A 22,990-nucleotide genomic window follows, 5' to 3' on the forward strand; every position below is an offset into this window, starting at 1 on the left:
GGGGGATGAGTTATACAGACCAACCACTTTGGGGCATCTACTGTGGTGCACAGTATCCTCAAGGTAGGAGAACATGGATCCCAGACTGTATGCTGTGATAGGGCTAGCCACTTGATGGTGTAAAATATGGCTCTAGGTGATTTGGTCATGTTGACTAATGTCACCAAATGGGCATGGTAGCTACCGGTGATAAACGGGTTGAGGACCCAGCCTACTCCAATCTACGCCAGGGTCCCATGCTAATGGTGGGAGGGGTGTATGTTCCCCTATTGGCTAGTGTGTGTCCGCCATAAAGCCCAGCAGCCCTGGGTCAATAAGCTACTGGCCGGTTAGTGTATAGTTGCCCAGCCTGGGTTACCTGGGATAGCTCTCTAGAGTGAAAGCTGAACGTAAAACCAATCAACCTGCCAAACAGGAACTAAGAATTGCTACACTAAATGTAGGTTCACTAACAGGACACAGCTTGGAAGTGGATGACATGATAATACGGAGGAGGCTGGACATCCTATGTATCCAAGAGACAAGATGAAAAGGCAGTGCAGCAAAGCCACTTGGCTTGGGATCCAGAGTTTACTACTCAGGAGGGGAACAGGCTAGAAATGGTGTGAGAATTGTGGTGAGAGAAAGGCTTCAAAAGGCAGTGAGGGATATCATCAGAAAGGGTGACAGACTGATGGCAATCAGACTCCAATGTAATGATAGGGCAGAATTCATAATCTCAACATATATCTCACAGATGGGTTCTGATAGTGAGGAAAAGAGTGCATTCAGACAGCAGTTGCAGGACCTACTAGATAAAGCAGGACAACATGAATTGGTGTTGATAATGAGTGAGTAAAATGCACAGATCGGGACAGACAGAACAGGATATGAAGACTGCCTGGGTCCACATGGGTGTGGGTGGGGCAACAGGAATTAAGAAGGAGAGACCATTCTAGACTTCTGTCTAGCAAATGGCTTGATAGTAGCTAACACATGGTTTAGAAAGAGAGACAGTCACAAGATCACATACAAGAGTGGCCAACATGCAACTCAGGTAGACTTCTTCCTAGTAAGGAAAATGCACTGGGGAAGAATCAATGATTGCAAAATCATCCACAGTGAAACAGTCAGCCCACAGCATATACCACTGGTTGCCACAATCATCTGCAAGCAGTGGTCAGAGAATGCTCTAAGGTCTACAGAGACCAGGCTGAAGACCTGGAAGTTGAATGGAGAGAAAATACAACAGTTCAAGGAATTACTCGGGGCTCTAGCACCCCAAGAAGAGGAGGTGGAGTTGAAGTAGAATGGCAGCACCTCAAAACAGCATGTGTGAGGACTACAGAACAGATATGTGGCTGAGTTAGGTATGGAAATAAGGTACATAAGGAAAGCTGGTATTGTAATACAGAAGTCCAGGAAGTCACATAAAGAAAGAAGTAGTGCAGGAAAAAGTGGGAGATATAAAAAACTGACCAGGCCAGGAAGGAATTCTGGTTGGCTAACAAAGAAGCTAAGAAAGTAGTTGCAATAGCAAAGAATAGGGGATTAGAGGCACTCTACCAACTTCTGGAAAGTGACTCATTAGGTAGCACAAAGAAACTATATCAAGTTGCAAGGCAAAGGCAGAAAGATAAAGATAGTCAAATATTCTGCATAAGGGATCCCAGCAACAACCTGCTCACCAGTCCACAAGACATCAAAGGCAGATGGAAGGAGTATTTCTAGCAGCTTCTGAATGAAGAAAACCCCACAGAAGTTGTACTGCCCTATGAAATAGCCTACAATGAGAGAAGAAGAGGAGCTCACCCTAGAAGAAGCAAGAACAGCATTAAGGAGCTGACCCTAGAAGAAGTAAGAACAGCATTAAGGAGCTGACCCTAGAAAATGTAAGAACAGCATTAAGGAGCTGACCCTAGAAAAAGTAAGAACAGCATTAAGGAGCCGACCCTGGAAGAAGTAAGAACAGCATTAAGGAGCTGACCCTAGAAAATGTAAGAACAGCATTAAGGAGCTGACCCTAGAAGAAGTAAGAACAGCATTAAGGAGCCGACCCTAGAAGAAGTAAGAACAGCATTAAGGAGCTGACCCTAGAAAATGTAAGAACAGCATTAAGGAGCTGACCCTAGAAGAAGTAAGAACAGCATTAAGGAGCCGACCCTAGAAGATGCAAGAACAGCATTAAGGAGCTGACCCTAGAAGAAGTAAGAACAGCATTAAGGAGCTGACCCTAGAAGAAGTAAGAACAGCATTAAGGAGCTGACCCTAGAAGAAGTAAGAGCAGCACTAAGGAAGATGAAGTCAGGGAAAGCAGCAGGCTCAGATGATGTCACAGCTGATATGATAAAGATGCTGGATGAGATGGGGAGAAATGGATCCTGAGGCTACTCATAGCAGTGTGGATAGAAAGGCATATCCCAGATGACTGGAGAATAAGCATATTCGTGCCAGTGTACAAAAACAAAGGGGACATCCACAACTGTGGGCAGTGCAGAGGCATCAAACTCCCATCACACTGCATGAAAGTTCTGGAGACAGTGATTGATAAACGTATACACAGAGTAGTAGAAAGAAAGATGGGAGATGAGCAGTTTGGATTCAGATCAGGATGCAGCCCAACTGACCCAATGTTTGCAGTGAGACAGATAATTGAGAAGAAGCTAGAGATGAGGAAAGAGTCCAACTGGGCATTCCTATACTTGAAGAAAGCTGTAGTAAGAATCTTTGTGTTCAACATCTTTGTATCATGTATAGTAAGGGTTAAAATGTGAAATTGCATTGCGTGCAAAGAAGCAAGTTAAAATAAGCTGTTTTTCTTGTAAAGAATTTGCTGACCAAAGAGGAATGCACAGATGTTACCTTGGTCCAGGCACAAGCTTATCTTGTGACTGACCTCTGACCATCTAAGGCTCCAGTATGTGAATTTATAGCCTTGACTGAAATTCCTTGTCTAGTAACCGCTACTGTGTATGTGCAGAGAAGGGTATAAAAACCCATGTGAAGTGTACAGAAATTAGACTGCTGACATACCATGTACTTTGTAGCATGTCTCCATGCATGTAAAATAAACCTTTTTGCTTATTTTTTATCTGCGTGATTCTTCCAGTATATGTTAAGAGTACAAAATCTTTTGACATTTCTAGTGCCCAAGAATGTGGGGCCACCTCTTCACGGTACGAATCGCATAAGAGGGACTGAAAAACCTGTACAGGAGGGGAGAACGAATCTCGGGCTCCCTTGAATGGAAAGACCTCCGACAAAGAAGTCGTAAGTAGAGGCCAGTCACTCTTAGATTCGATCTGTGAGACGGTGACGAATGGGGTGGAAGATCTGCAGTAAGGTAAGCTTTTACATTTATAAAAGTACTTTTTTTAAGGCTTTTACATTTATAAAAGTACTTTTTTTAAGGGACTAGTCATAAAGGAATTTCTTTTGTTTAAATTTTACAAAAGACCGGTAGAGATCTCAGGAAAAGGAAACAGTTTTTCTTTTAAATAAGAAAAATGGGAATAGGAAGCAGTTGTTGTGCTAGTAAGGGCTGCTTAAATAAAAGGACTGAAGATGAGGAATATATGTTTAAATTACATCCAAAAAAAAAAAAAAAAAAAAACTTAAAATACATAAAAAATGAAAGTCAAATTATGGATTTAGTGGTAACTTAAATAGATCAGAATGTCAAAATTTGGTGAGAGATCTGCATAGGGACGCAGGAGGCAAAGTTAAAAATCCAGTAAAGGTGGGATTCCCTCAAGCACAGAAATGGTTAAAAGAAGCCAATAAGAGGCATAGGGAACAATTTTCGAATAAGGAAAGTGGTGGCTCGAGTGCAAAAAGGTGCATTTTTTGTCCATAAAGAAGATGACGAGACATCTGTTGTCTGTCGTAAACCGACAGCCCCACCCTTGTATCCAGAAGTCCCTAAAGAAATGGTCGCTCCACCCTAGTATCAGGAAAAAGAAGCAGAAAATCAAGAAAAAATACCCTCCGTAGTTTTACAAAAAACAAGCAGAGGAGACTCTGGAACTACGTAACCGTAGTATAGACAAATCAGAGTAAAAACAAAAAGAAGCTAAAGTATATACCCTGTCCACAGACTCATATCCCCTTACATGCAGAAAAATATCTTGAGGAAAAGAAAAGAAAACAGGCTCAAACCTTTACGGTGAGCACGGATGAAACACTTATGTTAATGTAAGCTCCGTCCAACAGAGGTAGAGGAAGGGGATGGGGTAGAGGCAGAGGGAGAGGGAATGTAGGACATTTTTTGAAGATTATGAAGGCAGACAAAAGAGGGGGGAATGTTTTAAATGCAGTAAGAAGGGGCATTTCGCAAGAGATTGCCGGAATCCCGGGAAATCCGCTGCTGCTCCAGATCATAGTTCAGCATGACTATATGATGGCAGCACGGACGAACCGGACCCAGGTGCTGAGGTCGACTGGCAAGAGTCAGTAATACAGAATGAGAATGATTTTGAGGATGTGAATAAAGAAGGTAAAAGGGAATGTGCAGGATGGGAACATGAGATAACTGATTTTTCAGAAAAAGGTGAATATCAGGTTGTTAGCCTGACAGCTTTAGCTACGACTGTGCAGTTAGAAGTGCAACCGGTAATCATATTACAGATTGAAGGGAGGGACGTAGAATTTCTATGTGACTCAGGGGTTTCTAGGACCTTATTGAAACACACTGCAGTGCCGTCCAATGTGACTACTGATGACTATGTATTAGTCAAAGCGGCCCGGCGCATTTATAAGGAACCTTTGTCTAAACCTTTATGGTTTACGGACCCTGAAACTAATCAAACTATTAGATTTTGGGTGATTGTCTCTCGGATTTGCCCTGTTAACTTATTAGGAAGGGATTTGATGCATGTTTTTAGAATAGCAGCAGTACCAACTGCATCAGGAATCTTGGTTAAGCGTATGAAAATCCAGGATGAAATGTTGCAGGTAGGGCAAGGGGATTTACATTACTGGTATAGTAATGATCTTATTGAAACAGGACCACAAAGCGTGGCCAATGAGTTAACTAACCTAGCTTTGAGCAAATATAGCACTGCTATTCAGTTGCCAGAGGCTGCCAAACAACTACACTGTACAATGTATTACAGGAAAAATGTGGGACCTGATCCCAAGTATGAGGAACAATTTTTTTTAAACACAAGGTGACCAGGATCCTATTACAAAATCTTTATTGGGACAGGGCAGGGAACTCCGCAGTTACTTGTAGTCTCACAAGAGACATGCAACAGCTTTTTCAAAATGCCTCAATCCCACATGTATCTGTGACTAGGAAAGAACAAACGGCATGGTATATAGCTGGGAAAATGGTTACCGATTGGTCAAAGATGACACCGGAACAGCTGGCAGGTAAGGGGGTTCAGGTACAGAAGTTAAATTGGGTGACCCAGGTCAGACCAACGGTACATCTTCGAGAAGATCGGTTAACACCGACAGGAGGCATGCCATCCTGACTATGCTTTCTGACCCCACAAGAAGAATTGAAACTACAGTCAGTACCAAAATCCTTATGGTTCCTAGGACAGCATGACATTGGGCTAATGAAAACAGCAGGACAGGTTAAAATAACTCCAAAATCCAATTTTAGACCTCATAAGCGTCAGTATCCATTAAGTAAAAAGGCAGAAAAAGGCATTTTTCCAGTGATCATGGCTCTACTGAGAGCTGGGGTTTTAATTCCATGTACAGATTCACCGTGTAACACACCCTTGTTCCCAGTAAGGAAACCGGGCGGGACATGGAGAATGGTACAGGATCTGCAGGCTGTAAATGCTGCTGTAGTGCCAAGGGCTCCTGTGGTCCCAGATCCATCTGTTTTGTTAAATAACATCCTTCCCACGGATAAGTATTTTTCTGTTATTGACATTAGTAATGCATTCTTTTCTATTCCCCTACAGGAAGATAGTAGGTTTTGGTTCGCCTTTACATTTATGAGCAAGCGGTACACATACACACGACTGCCGCAGGAATATTGTGAAAGCCCTACAATCTTTTCGCAAGAAATGTTGACAAACCTGGCACAGTTTCAACCAGAGCATGGCTGTCATCTACCATTGTACGTTGACGACATCTTACTGGCTGCACCCACAGAGGCTGTCTGTGAGTCCGAAACTATTCGGTTATTGCATTTTTTGGCGAAAGAGGAACATAAGGTAAATAAATCTAAATTACAATTTTGTAAAACTGAAGTACGGTATCTAGGCTATACCATTTCAATTGCTGGTAGACAACTATATAACTGTAGAAAAGAAGCCATTTTACAGGCACCAATGCCCAGCACAAAAAAAGAAATGATGTCCTTTTTAGGAATAACAAATTTTTGTCGTAGTTGGATTCCCAACTATGCAGAGGAAGTAAGTCCACGTTCGTAACTTATTTTCGCACTTCCCATGGCAGCACATGATGCGCTGCAATGGACGGATAAGGCAATACAGGCATTTACTAGGGTAAAACAATTGATAGCAGGATCTGCAACACTTAGCTTCCCTGACTATACAAAACCCTTTGTTCAGACAGTAGATTGTAAGCAGGGCTTTATGACATCGGTTCAGTTGCAAACCTATGGAAATAAGTTGAGACCATTAGCTTTTTATTCTAGTAAATACAGGCAGTAGTCACAGCCGCACAGGCTGTGCAAGCGTCTGCGACCCTAGTTTTGTTTCATGACCTTACCTTATGAGTACCGCACTCTGTCGCGGTAATACTACTACAGGATAAAGTTACCTTTCTCTCTCCTAGCAGACACTTATCCTGCATGACAACGTTACTATCACAACCACACATGACCATTGAGCGATGCACCACTCTTAATCCAGCCACGCTGTTACCTACAGCTGACGATGGTGCCCCTCACGTGTGTTTAAATTTAATACACTCTAATGTCTTACCAAGACCAGACCTTAAGGACCAACCTTTGGCAAATTCAGATTGGACCCTGTTTGTAGATGGGTCAGCATGTAAAAATGAGGCAGGCATTACACAACTGGGTTATGCAGTCACAACTGAGACTACGGTACTAGAGGCAAGACCCCTCCCCAGGAACCTGTCCGCACAAGCGGCCAAATTGATTGCTTTGTCCAGAGCATGCACCATTTCCAAGGATAAGGCAGTTACTATCTACACAGATAGTCAGTATGCTTTTTCCACGGTCCATGTCTTTGCACAGCAATGGAAAAATAGGGGAATGGTTACGGCCTCAGGAAAGGAAACAACCCACAAGGATTTAATCCTTAGCCTCTTACAAGCTGTCCAACTGCCACAGGGACTGGCCATCTGCAAGTGCGCAGCGCACACGAATGCCAAGGATCCAGTACTACTTGGAAATGCACTGACTAACAAAGCTGCAAAAAGTGCAGCCTTAACCTCTACTTTTGCACTCGAGGCCACACAGAAGGAACTTCACCCTACAGATAAATTTGATCTACAAACTTTACAGGTAATGCAGGAACTTAGTACAGTTCAAGAAAAAACAGCGATGGGTTAAATATGGGGCTATTCAAAAGCAGGGAGTTTTTGTAGGTCCAAATGATAAGTATGTCTTGCCAACAAACCTTTTTAGGTATGCCTCATTAGTGACGCATGGCCCATCTCATCTGGGCCCTGCTGCTATGGTTCAAATGATCCAGCAAATTTTCTGGACCAAGGGCTTTATAGCATACGCTAAACGATTTTGTTTATCATGCCTGCTTTGTGCACGATACCATGGTGGTGGGGTGCAGATCACCCCAGCAGCTTTTCCGCTGCCTCCGTATCCATTTCACACAATCTGCATGAATTTTATTGAACTAACTCCGGTTCAACAGAAGCGATTTGTGTTAGTCATTATTGATGCTTTTACGAAATGGGTTGAAGCTTTTCCGGTAGCACACCCAGATGCACTGTCGGTAGCCAAGGCCCTTACAAATAACATTATCCCTCATTTTGGGCTACCCACACGCACCTATTCTGATAATGGCACACATTTCGTAAACCAAGTTATTCAAAAGCTGGCCGCCGTTTTTCAGATCGAGTTAAAACATCATTGTGCCTACCACCCACAGTCAGCAGGGTTGGTTGAACGCCATAATGGCATTCTCAAAGGCAAGTTACGTAAACTCATGGCCAAGACACATCGGTCTTGGATAAACTGCTTACCTCGGGCACTCCTGTCCATGCGTACCACTCCCACCTCAAAAAGGGTCACACCATTTGAACTATTATACGGGAGACCTTATTACGTCCCGCAGTGGCAAAATCTTTTGCCTGTGGAACATGAGGGGGGTGAAGAGATAGCAGATTACATGAGGAAATTGCTGACCAGAACTAACACTTCTTTAACAAATGATTGCTTTTCAGATTAGAAGAACAACAGGATCCTGGAAGTGAAACCTGGGAACTGGGTTTGGGTTAAAATTGTCAAGAGGAAGACGTGGGTCTCCCCCAAGTGGGAAGGCCCATACCAGGTATTGATTGCAACACCCACAGCAGTCCGAATAAAAGAACAAACATCATGGATCCATTTAACACATTGTAAACTGGTAAAATAGTTTGAACTGGACAAAACTTGAGTTCCCCTGAGGAACACTGATTGGTAGTAGTTTTGTTTTGTATAAATATCTGACTATCGTAGCAATGCAGAGAAATACTGGAAGGGAGCAGCCCTTCCCACAAAAGCATTCCAAAATAATTTTGTTGTTAATAAGTGTAATTGTTACTTTTCTGTTTTGGTCGTTTTTATTGTCAAACAGGACTAGCCAAGTAAAGAGAGATGATGCATATGCTCTATCCTTTAATGTTTCAAATTGTTGGATATGCACAGCTATCCCTGCTGTACATGGTGGTCTAATGTTAGGTACAGTCCCTTTGGAGCAAATGATACATGGACTAATTTACTATTTGAAACTTCAAATGTAGCCTTAAAGGACAAAATAGCATTACCCCTCATGGGTCGCCAGAGTGGAACTGTATGTGTTCAAAGATTTGGCAAGATTAAGGTTGGATGGAGTCAGTGTAATGTAACAATAATTCATAACTGTACAATAGATGGGCACTGTGCAAAGAGTTTCAAGCCTATAAGAGTGCTTGTTAATAGTACAGGGCTTATTAATGGCACAAGTTTCTTTAAAAAAATGTTATCTGTGTATGATCTTTTGTTTAAAGGGCTGCAAGACAAAGAAAATCACTCTGTTCCAGTCAATATTACGCTTAAAGTAAATAATTGTTATTTTATCTGTGGTAGAAAAGCATACAAATGGTTACCGAGAAATTGGTCAGGCAGTTGCTTTTTGGGTTATTTAGTACCAGCTATAAGACATACATTTTCTCTTCCCCAAGGTAAAATACAAAATGTACGTGCTGTTAATAAACCTGTTAATCCCGTAGGTAACGTTGATGCATCCTGGATCTATCAACACGATTTGGCCCATAGTAGCAGCAAGGGGCTATCACACATGGACTTGGGCGATGATGTTATTTCCTGGGCTGGTATTCTTCCAGTGTATGGGACAGTAAAATCCATTTGGGAGCTCAGAAAACTGTTAAAAACCCTGAGCAATGCAACTTTTTCTGCGCTAGAATTGGTGACGGATGAGTTAACTGCAATGAGGACTAGTATTGCAGAATCGTATGGCGCTCGACTTCCCCCTAGCGGTGAAAGGAGGTACTTGCAAGTGTTGTCCGTTCATTACAGACAACGAATATGACATTAACAGCCATCTGGAGATCCTACAACAGGTTTCTGAACTAACAAAACCAGGACAGAATCCATTAACTGACTTTTTTCCAAAATTGGTTTGGAAGTTGGGGAACAGTACTTATAAATGTCTTAATTGCTATATGTGTTGGTGCCATTATATTCCTACTGTTGGGTTGTTGTTGCATTCCTTGCATCTGAATGATAATATCAAGTGTATTGTCTGCCAATGCAACTAAAGCTTATTATTCTGAATGTACAGATCACGAGTCATGTGAAAAATTGTAAGAATAAAATGTATTACTTATGATACAAAGTGTTGTAAGGGGGGAAATGTAGTAAGAATCTTTGTGTTCAACATCTTTGTATCATGTATAGTAAGGGTTAAAATGTGAAATTGCATTGCGTGCAAAGAAGCAAGTTAAAATAAGCTGTTTTTCTTGTAAAGAATTTGCTGACCAAAGAGGAATGCACAGATGTTACCTTGGTCCAGGCACAAGCTTATCTTGTGACTGACCTCTGACCATCTAAGGCTCCAGTATGTGAATTTATAGCCTTGACTGAAATTCCTTGTCTAGTAACCAGCTACTGTGTACGTGCAGAGAAGGGTATAAAAACCCATGTGAAGTGTACAGAAATTAGACTGCTGACATACCATGTACTTTGTAGCATGTCTCCATGCATGTAAAATAAACCTTTTTGCTTATTTTTTATCTGCGTGATTCTTCCAGTATATGTTAAGAGTACAAAATCTTTTGACAAAAGCATATGACAAAGTCCCAAGAAAGCTGATCTGGGCAGTACTGTGGTGGTTTGAAGTCCAAGAAACATTGGTAGAATTAGTGAAGGCTATGTACAAAGACTCAATGACTCACATATGAACGGTGTTCAGCCTCATAGAGGGGTTCCAGTGGGAGTGGGTGTACACCAGGGTTCAGGTCTGAGCCCTCTGCTTTTCATACTGGTGATGGACTATATTAGCAAACAGGTTGGAGGGGACAGATCAACAAAGTTGCTGTATGCAGATGATGTAGCATTACAGGCAGACTCTGAGCAAGAACTCCAGCAAAGTATAGAGCAATGGAATGCAAAACTGAAGGCATATGGGATGAAACTAAATACAGATAAGACAGTGGTAATGGCAGCAAACTGGGGGAAATCAGAAGAAGCTGAGAATTAAGGCAGAAGGGAAGATAGTGGAACAGGTAAATAGCTTCAAGTATCTTGGACGGGTGGTTGAGTAGAAGGGAAGTCTGAATGAAGAGGTCAAAGCTAGAATTAGAAGGTCTGCAGCCAGATGGCATAGAATGTCAGGTATAGTCTATGACAGAAGAATGCCAAAGAAGGGGAAAAGTAAGGTGCATGAGACAGGGGTGTGACCAGTACTACTGTATGGTACAGAAACCTGGGCAGTAAAGGCAGAACAGCTGAAGAAGCTAGAGGTGATGGAAATGAAGTGCCTGAGAAAGGTGATATGATGCATACTGTGGGACAGACAAAGAAATGAGGACATGAGAGCAGAAGCCAAAATAGGTACAATTGCAGAAAACATCAAAGAGAATAGATTACGGTGGTTTGGACATGTGCAGAAAGGCAGAAGACAATCTGGTGAAGAAGATTTGAGACAGACAGGAAAAAGGAAAGAGGAAACAAGGACGTCCAGGAAAGAGGTGGATGGATTATGTGAAAGAAGATCTGAGACAGTCAGGCATGAGTATTGAAGAAGGCAGGAGTGTGGCATTGAATCGAGAGAGATGTCGACAGTTAACACGATTCCCTGACCCCATGTAGAAAATGGGAAAAAGAGGGTAATGATAACGATGATTCTTTTTGTTGGAAACGACCAAGAACTGAAAAAAGCAAGCAAGCCTATCAGTTTTCTTATGTTGATTTAACTGATAGTATCTGTTGCCTTTATTTAACTGAATTTCAGTGTTAATCTTTAGGTGTACTTTATTTATATTCTAAAATGTTGGTATGCTTTTTTATTCATACTGTGTTTTAATGTATTGCCTGATAGTCCCTGCTTTTTAATGCTATGTTGACTATATTTGCTTCCTCTTACTCACTTCCTGTCTCTTCCTAAACCACTTCACTGTTTTATTGCTTTCTTTACTGTGAAGTGTGTTTTATATATGTCACACTCCTGATTTGTGTTTTGTTCTATTCCTTTTTTCAGAATTAACAATATATTTGTGTTGGGGTATATTTCTGGTGTTTGATTTTTTATTAACTTTTTTTTGAGAATTTCTGTTTTTGTCAATTTTCCCATGCTAAATAACTTTTTTAAGGAAGTAGCAGTGTGCTAGATTTTGAGGCCTGTGTAGGAGTAGGGATTTGTGAGTGTATATGAGATAGAGGTTGCCTACACTAGCTTATTCCTGTGCATGGAACAGATCTGATATACATGCAGACAGCAATTTGATTGGTCAATACTCCTTTCTCATTATGTATCTATATCTATACAATTGTCATGAAGTAGACAGGTTGCCGTATAACAAAATGTAGAACAGAAGACCTGAAAAAAATAGTGCTGTGCTATGCACATTGTTGGTGGTTTAACACAATGTGTAACTCAAAAAATGCTGGTAGCAGGAGATGATACACCAACGAGAAAGACAAGTCTTATAAGCATATCGAAGTAAAGACAGAGAGAGCAAGACTAAGCGAAGACTGAAGATGAGGAAGGAGGTTGTGACGTATGTGACGTAGCATTTGTTTTTGAGAGGTAATAAGCTGTCAGGAAGTTCTGGGAATGAGGCAGTAACAGTTACAAAGAACATATTTAGTATTTAGCTATTTGTCTGGCAGGACTTGTGTACAAATGTTTTCAGGCATATTTGGTACATAAGCATTATTTTGATTCAGTCAGAGAATAACTATTATTTATTTTAGAAATGGAGCCTTACTACATAAAAAGATCTATTTTTATGGAATGATTTAGCACTACAGGGCTTTCAAAGGCCAGGTTACTAAATACAGAAGGAAAACAACTTTGCTTCATGTCACCAAACAAGTGCAGCAATATGTTGCACATCCATGCCTTCATCTCTACCAGTAGATGGTGTGTGTGTGTGTGTGTGTGTGTGTGTGTGTGTGTGTGTGTGAGTGTGTGTGTGTGTGTGTGTGTGTGTGTGTGTGTGTGTGTGCGTGCTTGTGTGTGTGTGTGTGTGTGTGTGTGTGTGTGTGTGTGTGTAAGTATTTACATAGAGAGAGAGAGAGAGGGAGATATATACATATGCACGCACACACCCACATATATAAATTTAGGTGTACTTATGACGATCAAAACACTCAAATGTCAATGTTAATAACGTTGACCACAAATAACAATAAAACCGTTCACAGTTCATGGCTCATGGGCGAGGAAAACCCTCACAGCATGCAAACAAAAAATTCAAAAAAGAAAGAAAAAAACAATGTTTTTGCAGAGGGACTGCAGCCCCCACACCTACTGCTCTCTCTCTCTCTATATATATATATATTATATATATATATATATATATATATATATACATACTAATTCTGAGCTTGCACAATCCCCAGGAAAGAGGCATATTCCCTAACCCCAGAGACTGTTGATCTTGCGTACCTGTAGATCATCTGCATTGCCAACCAAAGCGTGAGACCAAACAGATATGCTATATATATATATACACACACACACACACACACACACACACACACACACACACACACACACACACACACACCCATAAATACATATGTCTTGAGAGCGAGAGGCAGAGAGAGAAAGATAATTCAGATGGTCATCTATACTGCATAATAGAATTTGTCTTATCCATTGGAGTACAGGTAATTATTTCTTAAGAATTACTATCTCAGTTTGCTGTCCTTCTGAGTTAACTGGATGCTATTTACTTTGTTTTACTTTTTTTTAAACAGCATTATTAAATTAGCACTTAAGACACAGATACATACATAACTTAGTACATAGAAAATTAAACCATTTGAACATTTTTCCATTTACGTTATATATTATATGTTTTTTCTCTCCTTATAACAACTGTCTTTTAGTCCAACATTACATAAATTGCTGAGTTCCTGCCGTTCCTTAAATCTCACTCCTGAACATTATTCTACATGTATTGGTCCCACAAATTCCATTTATTTCTATGTAAGTTGCTGCTCCCTTTTGAAAAGGTCTGTCTTCCTAGTTTCTCTATCTTTTTTACAATATCCAGTGCTTCAAATACAGTTGATTTAGATTTTGATTTCCATTTTCTAGGAATTGCTTTTTGGGCAGCCAACAGAATTGAACTTAATAAGGCTTTAGTATATCTAGACAATTCAGATCCTGTGTCCCAGCTCAAAGGAGTCATTTTCTTAGTTATAGACATTTGCTCCCCCAATATTTCTGACAGAGTACTCTGTAGGGAATTTTTAAAATCTGCTAACTCATTATGCTCACTCTGCTTGGAGTATAAAAATACATTTGCAAACACTTCCAAGCAAAACCCCTAAACCTTCTGGACTTTGTTGCATACTTCAGAGCCATACGTATGTCCTCCCATAGTTCTCATGTAAACTCTTTTACAGTCTCTCTCTTCCCAATTTTTTTAACCTTATCTGATTGATTCTTATAGTTATCATGCAATATTTTAAATGCCCTACAAATTATCCTGTTTTTAACATCAAATTCTGTTCTATAATCCACTAAAATCTCTACCAGGGCAGGTCTTTCATTTCGGACTCCTCTTTCCTTTTCCATTTCCTATACTCTGATATCACCCCTTGATAGCAAAGGTGCTGTTAATGAAGTTAGTCTCCAATGAGTTCAGACTTCTACTTGGCCTCAACCCACTTTATTACTTTTCCCAGTCTGACCTTCAGTTGATTATTTTTGGGGGCTTTTTTCTTCTTTCCTTGTATTAAGTTTATTTATTTATTTTTGGACTTCATTTAAACCCCCTACAACAGTATGTCTGTATGTATTTATTTATGTATGTTTGTATGCATTTGTTTATTTTTCTCACCCTGCAGCTGACCATCAGCTGTCAACAGCTCCTGTCTTCATTCATTTGGTGGTTGAGGGCCATTTATGGAACCAATGAAGAGATTGAGGTCACTGGTACTGGTGCAGCATCATACTCCTGCCAGGGTGGGTGTGTCCTGACCTCTTCAACCTTGCAGCAGCCTTGCAAGCTCTGCAGTTACTGTCTTCTGGAGGTCCATGCTGACGTCTGTGTATGCACAATCATCCTGCCCAGGTGGTATACCACTTACAGTGAAGAGTTCAGCAGGCTCTTAACAGTGTTGTTGCCGTGAGTCTAGGCTATTCTCCCCAAGGATGGGAGAGCTGCATCATTCACTCACTCCTATCCTCCCATGACCAGCCCCTCAAGCATCCCTACTTCTAGTTGAGCATGGGTCTTTTGGCACACACAGAAGGAGCTTTATCCCACTATGCCACTAGGCTGGATATACCAATATTTATTTTTATCCTTAGGTTCATAGGTAGGTACTAAGCTATCTGCCCGAGGGCATTTATAAGCCTAGCCAGAGTATGTCGGCTTTCGCTGCCCCATTGATTAATTAACTGATCCTCTGTCAAGCAGAGCCAATGATGTGATCCTAGGGGTGTATTTTCTGTTACCCATCCACTCGTCAAGGTTTCTCTTGAAGAGTGTTAGCGAGGGGCTCTGTCTGATGTAATTTGGAATTTTATTCCAAAGCATGGGGAGTCTCTGTGACAGGAATCTATCCCTCCAGCATGTTCTATTTATTGAGTAAAACAAAACCAGTTGAGGCAGCAAACACGACTATAAGAAGCTGACCATTTATTTCATTAAAACGATGAAAAACAACGAATATGTCACATATCCAGTAAGCGCTTTCACATTCAAACTGAATGCTTCATCAGACTGTTAACAACTCTAAATTAATTACCTTTCAATATCATCCTTTCATCTTGTAAAACCAATCATGTTCCTTGCTCATGAATAATAAATATAGCAACATGCGACTATGCAGTAATAGTATTTCATAGTTCTGTCATCACAATTCATGAAGTCTCTTCATACATCAAATACTTAAAACATAAAAAATAAAATTCATAGACATATGTAAAAAATGCATATACACACATATAAAAATATGTATAAAAAACATGTAAAAATGTGTGAGCAACATATAAATGTATATACGTATACACTTCTACTGAAATATATGTAAAGAACACAGAAAACACAGAAAACATATATCTGAATATCTTAAAATATAGAATAGCATGGAACATGTAAAGCTAAAACTTAAACCTATTGTGTCTTTGCTATACAGATAAAGCACAAACTACCGTATATGATAACTACTGCATATATATATATATATATATATATATATATATATATATATATGTGTGTGTGTGTAATTCATAAAACAAAAGTATATAAGAAATGTATATAAAAAACATGTATCTTTAAACCAAATATGTTTACAATGATGTGTTTTAAAAAACATGGATAAACATCCAATATTAAATACTTAAATACTTAAAAACAACTTAATATGCACAAAAACTAATGGAGAGTGGCTTAGTTTTAAATTTTTAAGAGAAATCCAGGCATAGAATTTTAATGCTTAAAGTTTCTGGCTGCTAGAAAGGGTTTCAAAGAAACCCTGTCATTGAGCCCTGAACCTTTGTCTGATTGTAGTCTCAGAATCCATCTCATTTCCCTTTGTTCGGTATAATTCTTATAATTACCTAGCCTGACATTTCTGTATATTAATTCTATCGCCATAAACCTAAAACTATGTGTAGTGCCATTATTCATGATGTGTTTCGCTAACGCATTGTTCTCATCTTCCTTATTTATTGCATATATGTGCTCTTTCACACGTTCCCTTAAAGTTCTATTGGTCATGCCTACATAAAAAGAGCTGCATTTAATACACGTGGACAAATAAATCAAATCTCGTGTCTTGCAATCTGCATAGGTACTATAATCATATTCCCTCCCTGTATCAGGATGAATACATTTGTTGCTATTTAACATGTAAGGACACTGATTGCAACATCGGCATGCAAAAGTCCCTGTTCTAGTGGATCTCAGTTGTTTCTTCTCACTACTCTCATAGCATAGTATGCATTTCAATGATTTTGTATTTTTGTAGGTGAATCTAGGAGTGTCACCTACTATTCCACGTAACTTCTCATCCACAATTAAAATATTCCAATTCTTTGCAAAAATTCCTTTGATCTTCTTCTTATTATTTGTAAAAGATATTACAGGTTTGTTTATACCTGTTTTTTCTCTCCCTCTATCTGGTATATTAAAATCATAATTACTACGATGTATAAAGGGTTTCCCTGTGGAAGTTCTCCTAACTATATTATCTTTAAACAGATAATCCATTTCTTTTCTTTTATACCCTCTTTCTTCTTATAGTCATGTTTGCTGCCTCAATTGGTTTTGTTTTACGCAGATTTGTTCTTGGTTGCTGTACTTGAGGTGCTCTACCCTTGATTGTGGATTTTGCATAAGTTATGTTCTATTTATTGTTGTGGCGAGGTTTAGCTCACTAGAGCGTGTGTCTCGCAGTAACTTGGATTTCTTTAGTTGGAGTATGTCCATCAATTCTGAGTTGGACATGGCTTTGTAAGTCAGGCAGAAATCACCTCTGAGTAAGCGATATGCCACTGAGTACAGCCGGAGTTTTTTCAGTCTGGCTGCATAGGACATATGTTTGAGACCAGTAATCCTCTTGGTGAGGTACTTTTGTGGTCTTTCCAGCTGTTGGAAGTGTCTTGTGACGTACATTCCAAATGGGGCATTGTACTCTATGATGGGTCTAATGAGTAACGAGTAGAGGGGCACTATAACCTCTTTATTTCTAGATGCAAACCCTTTAGTAATTAGATGGGTCACATAGAAGGATTTCCTAACTACTTTGGCAATATGATTGTCAAAGGAGAGATTACTATCTACCTGGGTCCCCAGATCTCTTATTACCTCTTCTGTATTAAGGGGGCTGCCACCTATGTGGTAATTTGTGGTTGTTTTGTTTTTCCCAAATGGAATGACTATGCATTTTTTGGCATTTAGCTTGAGGCCATGACTTCAGCACCAGGTGTCCGTCTTAGTAAGGCCCTTTTGGAGGATGTCCATGTCAGCCGGAGAGTCAATTATGGCTCCCAGTTTGCAGTCATCGGCAAACTTGGTTAGCCATAGTCCTCATGTGTTTACCTGTACTTCTGAGAAGTATATGCCAAACAGTAGGGGTCCCAGGACCGAGCCTTGTGGGACACCACTTGTGACTGGTTTAGAGTCGGACCTGGAGCCTGCTATTCTTACCGTGTGAGTTCTGTCTGTAAGCCAATTGGCAACGCGTCTCGTGATGTAGGGGTTTATGTTCAGGCTGGTGAGTTTTTCTGTAATATCTGAGTGGGGAATGGTGTTGAAAGACTTGGCAAGGTCAAGATAGGCTATGTGACCCACCTTTCCCTCATCTGTGGCCTTGGTAACTGTCTCGAAGAAGTCAACCAGGTTTAGTAGGCATGATCTGCCCTTAAAGCCGAACAGGGTCGGGTCAAGTGTTTGGAGGTTCCCAATGTCTTTGTTAATGAGTTCCATGATGATGCACTCCATAGCCTTGCAAACCAGGCTAGTCAGGCTTATGGGATGATAGTAACCAGGGTCAGTTGTGGCCCCTCCTTTGTGGAGAGGAATAACCATTGCTGTGCGCCATTCTATGGGCATGTAGCCTGTGGAGAGGCTGAGGTTGAACAGCGTGTTTAGGTGGGGGGTTAGTTCGTTCTGTAGTTCATGCAAGACACAGCCTGGAACACCATCTGGCCCCATTGACGCTGTGTTTTTGGCTTTTGAAAGGGCTGTTTTCACCTATGCATCTGTGATTTTTGGGACACTACACTTTTCCGGTATTGTTGTGGGCCCTTTTGGAGGTGAGAGAGGGGTGGGTTTGCACTGAATCTATCTGCCAGAATGTTGGCAATATCAGTAGGTTCAGTATATTTTGTGCTATTTTGCACTAGTTCAGTGCATATCTGTGGGTTGCCACTTAGATTCTTAACATAGCTAAAGAAGGCTTTGTGGTTATCTTTTGAATCCTTGGCTATTTTTCTTTCACAGCCTTGGATGAGGGGCCTCAGTTTCTTACTGAGACTGATCAGGGATGACTTTCCTTCTTGGGATTTGCTTTTTTCTGAACTAGTTTCCTCTTTCTATTGTATAGCTTGTTTATTGCAGGGGTCCACCAAACTGGTTTCCTTCTCTTAGAGGAGTGAGTCTTGGTTTTGCTAGGGATGGCATGATCCATGCATCCTTGTAGGTGCTCATAGAGTGCATTTGTAAAGCTTTCTGCATCTTGGGCAGCGTTATCCTTTAGCGTGGGGGCTGTGAAACTTACCACCTCTGTCTTAAGTAAAGTGAAGTTTGCTTTAGAAAAGTTTTTTACTGTGGTTTCCTTAGTTGGGGGTGGTGGTGGGGTGTGGACATCCAGTGTGATTAGTTTATGGTCTGATCTAACCAGTGACAGGTTGACCTCTGGTATGGACACCTGTCCTCCTTGTTGGTGACGACCAGGTCCAATATGTTTTCACCACTGGCAGGGGAGTTTACCAGCTGATCTAGGGTGTTTGAGTTGATGAATTCCAGGAGGCGCTGGGCCTGAGAATTTGTACTTGAGTAGTTTTCCCAGTGAATGGTAGGGTAATTGAAATTGCCCAATATCAGGGTGTTTGGTAGGACCTTTATATTTTCCAGTGTCTTCAGAAAGGTGGAGTGGTGGTCCTTGGTCATGGAGGGTGATCTGTAGGAGGCCACAATTTGCATTGCAGATTTGCCCGATGTTAGTTGCACATGGATGATCTCAAAGGTTTCATGCTGCGCCACTAACCTGGAGGTGTAGGTATCCTTGATGAATATGGACACACCCCCTCCTTTTGTGTTTTGGTCCATGTTCTGTGGCCAAAACATGTGGTATGAGTTGTAGCCCGGTAGTGCTCTCTGGAGCCTTGAACCAGGTTTCAGTTACTGCACAGATGTCGGCGTTCTCCATACTGAGGAGTTCTTCGAGCACGTGCATTATGAGATTTAAACTCCTGGCATTGAGTAGCATAATCCTCATTTTTTTGTTAATTGTGCTGTTTACGGAGGTGGGTTTGACTTTTGAGCCTTGCCTAAAAAAGGCACTATGGGGACAGCAAGAGCCTTGGCCAGTATTCGAAAGCCTAGGGGTGACAGGTGCAAGCCGTCTCTTGTGAAGCAATGCGGCTTGTCAAGCATGTCGTCCCAGGCTGACAGACACTGGATCCCCTTTGAATGACACCAGAAGCTTAGCCAGTTGTTGAAATCGATCATTTTTCTTTATACTGAGGTATCATTCTTGGTGAGGGCAGGATGCTACTCAGGGTCAGGGTCATACCAGCCTGGGCTACGTGATCAGAGAGCTCTTCTACCAGAGTTGCTAATTTCAGATCTTGTTGATTTACTGCATGAGCTTCTGTGCTCTTTGCTCATTTGTATTTTCATAGAATTTTATAAAAGATTAATCTACATTTGGATAAAACAAATTACCATCACTATTTTCAAGTTTACTTGTCAAATGCTAAACCTTCTTTTGTGCCTAATAGGGTCCAATGAGACACAAGAGACTCCATAATTCACATTTAACAGACTGTCTTTACTAGGCATACACAAAAATATATTTTGCATATTCATAATGGTATGCACTTTAGTTTTATTTATATAAATGTCTGCATAACTTTATATAGTATTACAGATACCTGTTTTACTTTTAGAAGATGAAGATACCATGTGTATTAAAAGCCTCCCAGTGTAAGTTCAATTATGGTAAATACAATCCTCAGAACTAGGAAAAGTTACGTCCTATTACTGAAAAAAGTATACTATGCACAAAACTGCTGTTCCTTTTCCTTGGGGAATTACTTTGTCTCCAAGGTAAAGTGATCTCAGAGTTGACATGGGCGTAAGTCACAGGATCAAATGACCAGCTACACCAACAACCATGTAATTAACTTAAGAATGTCAAAACAATAAAACTCCACACGTTCTGTGCATATTCTGGGAATTAGCCCAGAATGGACTAATTCCTCCTGCACCACCCATACCCCCTGTTAATATTTATACTTACTCCAAGATCACACAGTCCCTGGGGACAGGCAATATTCCCCTACACAGGGCTTGTTGATCTCACATACCTGTCAACCACCTGTTGACCTATACAGTTGCTCTAGTGTCCACAACATATATATATATATATATGCATATATATATATATATATATATATATATATATATATATATAGAGAGAGAGAGAGAGATATCTATAAGTATTTCTCTGAAGGTATCTATATCTGTATAGATATAGATATATCTCTATATAGATATAGATTACATATAGATGTCAATATCTTTCACAGTGACAGATCTAGATCAGATATGGATGAGGAAGTTACAGCTAGCCGAACATGAACCAAAGTATATGTTCAGCTTTATATACAGCATGATTCATACATGCAAAATGCTATCAAAGCTGGTCAATGAGTTTGGACCTCTTTTGATGTGCACAAACATCAGGGTTAGGAGCACCACATTGCTCTCCAATAAGCCAAACAATTCAAATCACAATACATAGAAATGCAGATCTGGCCTATTTCACCATTTCGTAAGTTAATGCAAACAGTGAACTTAGGAATAACAGTGATCATGTAAAAGGGTAACATCCAGGAAGACACCATTCATACACCTATACAGTGATATACTCCAGAATATGGTCTGTGAGAATAGCAAGCATTTCCAAATGGTGGCCTTCCCAAAAACATGTCAGTCACCCAAGAGCAAGCTGTAAGGTAAAATGAGATTTGGGCGTGTTCAATTAGAAAGTAGAGACTCCCGTTGTAATGGCTTAGGATGTCAGTATCAGTCATAATTCAATGCTAAGATGACTACATCTCTTCTAAAGATCTGGAAATACAACATTCATAAACAACTTTTAGAAAAGCAATACCATAACAGGCTGGTCTATGTCAGCTATCAGGTACAGTTACCAAGGTGGTAGTTCAATAGCACCAGGTGAACTACCAATTTAATTTCCTTCTAAAATTTTAGTACTAGTTTTCTATAGCCAAATAAAGTTAGAAGTAAAGGTGGTATGTCTCTTGAACAATTTGCAAATGATAGAACAAACAAATAGACTGGGCGGATACATAAATACATAAAAACAGGTAATTCTTTTAGAGTATTGAATACATGTAAATTTTACATCAACCATAAGTTGAATTGTGAGTCCAAGAGTGTTGTTTACTTAGCTTCCTGTACCTTATGTCCGGCTTTCTATATAGGGAAAACGGACAGGAAGCTTCATGAGAGAATTTACGAACATTCTTATGCGATTAGCAAAAATAAAACAGAAAACGCTTTAACAAAACATGTTTCATTAAATGGTGGACATAGTTTCACATTCCAAGCTATTGATCAGGTACTTCCTGACATTAGAGGTGGCCCATATCCAGTACTATTAGAGGTACGAGAACTAGAATGGCAGTTAGCACTTAATGCTTTCTGCTTGCCTGGTTTGAATGAGAATTGTAACATTTCATGTTTGCTTAAATTAAGAAATCTTACATGATAGTGTCTTTTTACTAATGACATTAATATAATTCTTGTATATTGTATACTGATTGCATACACACTTTTTATTTGAGGTAGTATGTAAGTTTTAAGACTTACTTTAATAGTGTTTGAATTATTGTGCTCTGCACCTTTAATTCATTGCTGCTACTAGTCACATGACTTCATGCTACATGGTTTAAATGCTGTAGAAACTGTGTAACTGCTGTTTGTCTGTGTGTCTGAAGAAGTTAATTTACTTAAAGTGACGAAAACGTGAGAAAAATTTTTATTAAATTGACTTTACATTAAAAGAAAGTGTTTTTTGGGATTAACATCTTTTTCTGCTGGCTGCTGTTGGGTTCCTGTTCTGTTTTGCATAATTTGCAAATGATGGCATGCTTACCCATCGTCCTGACCTTGAGGATGGCACCTTATCAGGACCTGGCCCTGAGGATGGCACCTTCACTTCACTTATTCCCTAGGTCCCCACCATTACTTGTACCCAGCTAAGTCCTGCTTTTAAAGCATAGAAATGTCATTCTGAAAGTCGTAAGCCTAATTCAGGGAAGAAGACTGCAGATTTTGGAAAAAGTTTGCTTTTGCTCTCCTTGACACTGATTTTCAAATAGTTATATATACTGCTAATATCTGGCATGTTATTCCCAGCATTCTAAGTTTTCTAATCCCTGTCCCTTTTTTCTTA

The sequence above is a fragment of the Protopterus annectens genome, chromosome 6.part1 (assembly GCF_019279795.1).
Source record: "Protopterus annectens isolate FY-2018-M chromosome 6.part1, PAN1.0, whole genome shotgun sequence".
NCBI classification, from domain to species: Eukaryota; Metazoa; Chordata; order Ceratodontiformes; family Protopteridae; genus Protopterus; species Protopterus annectens.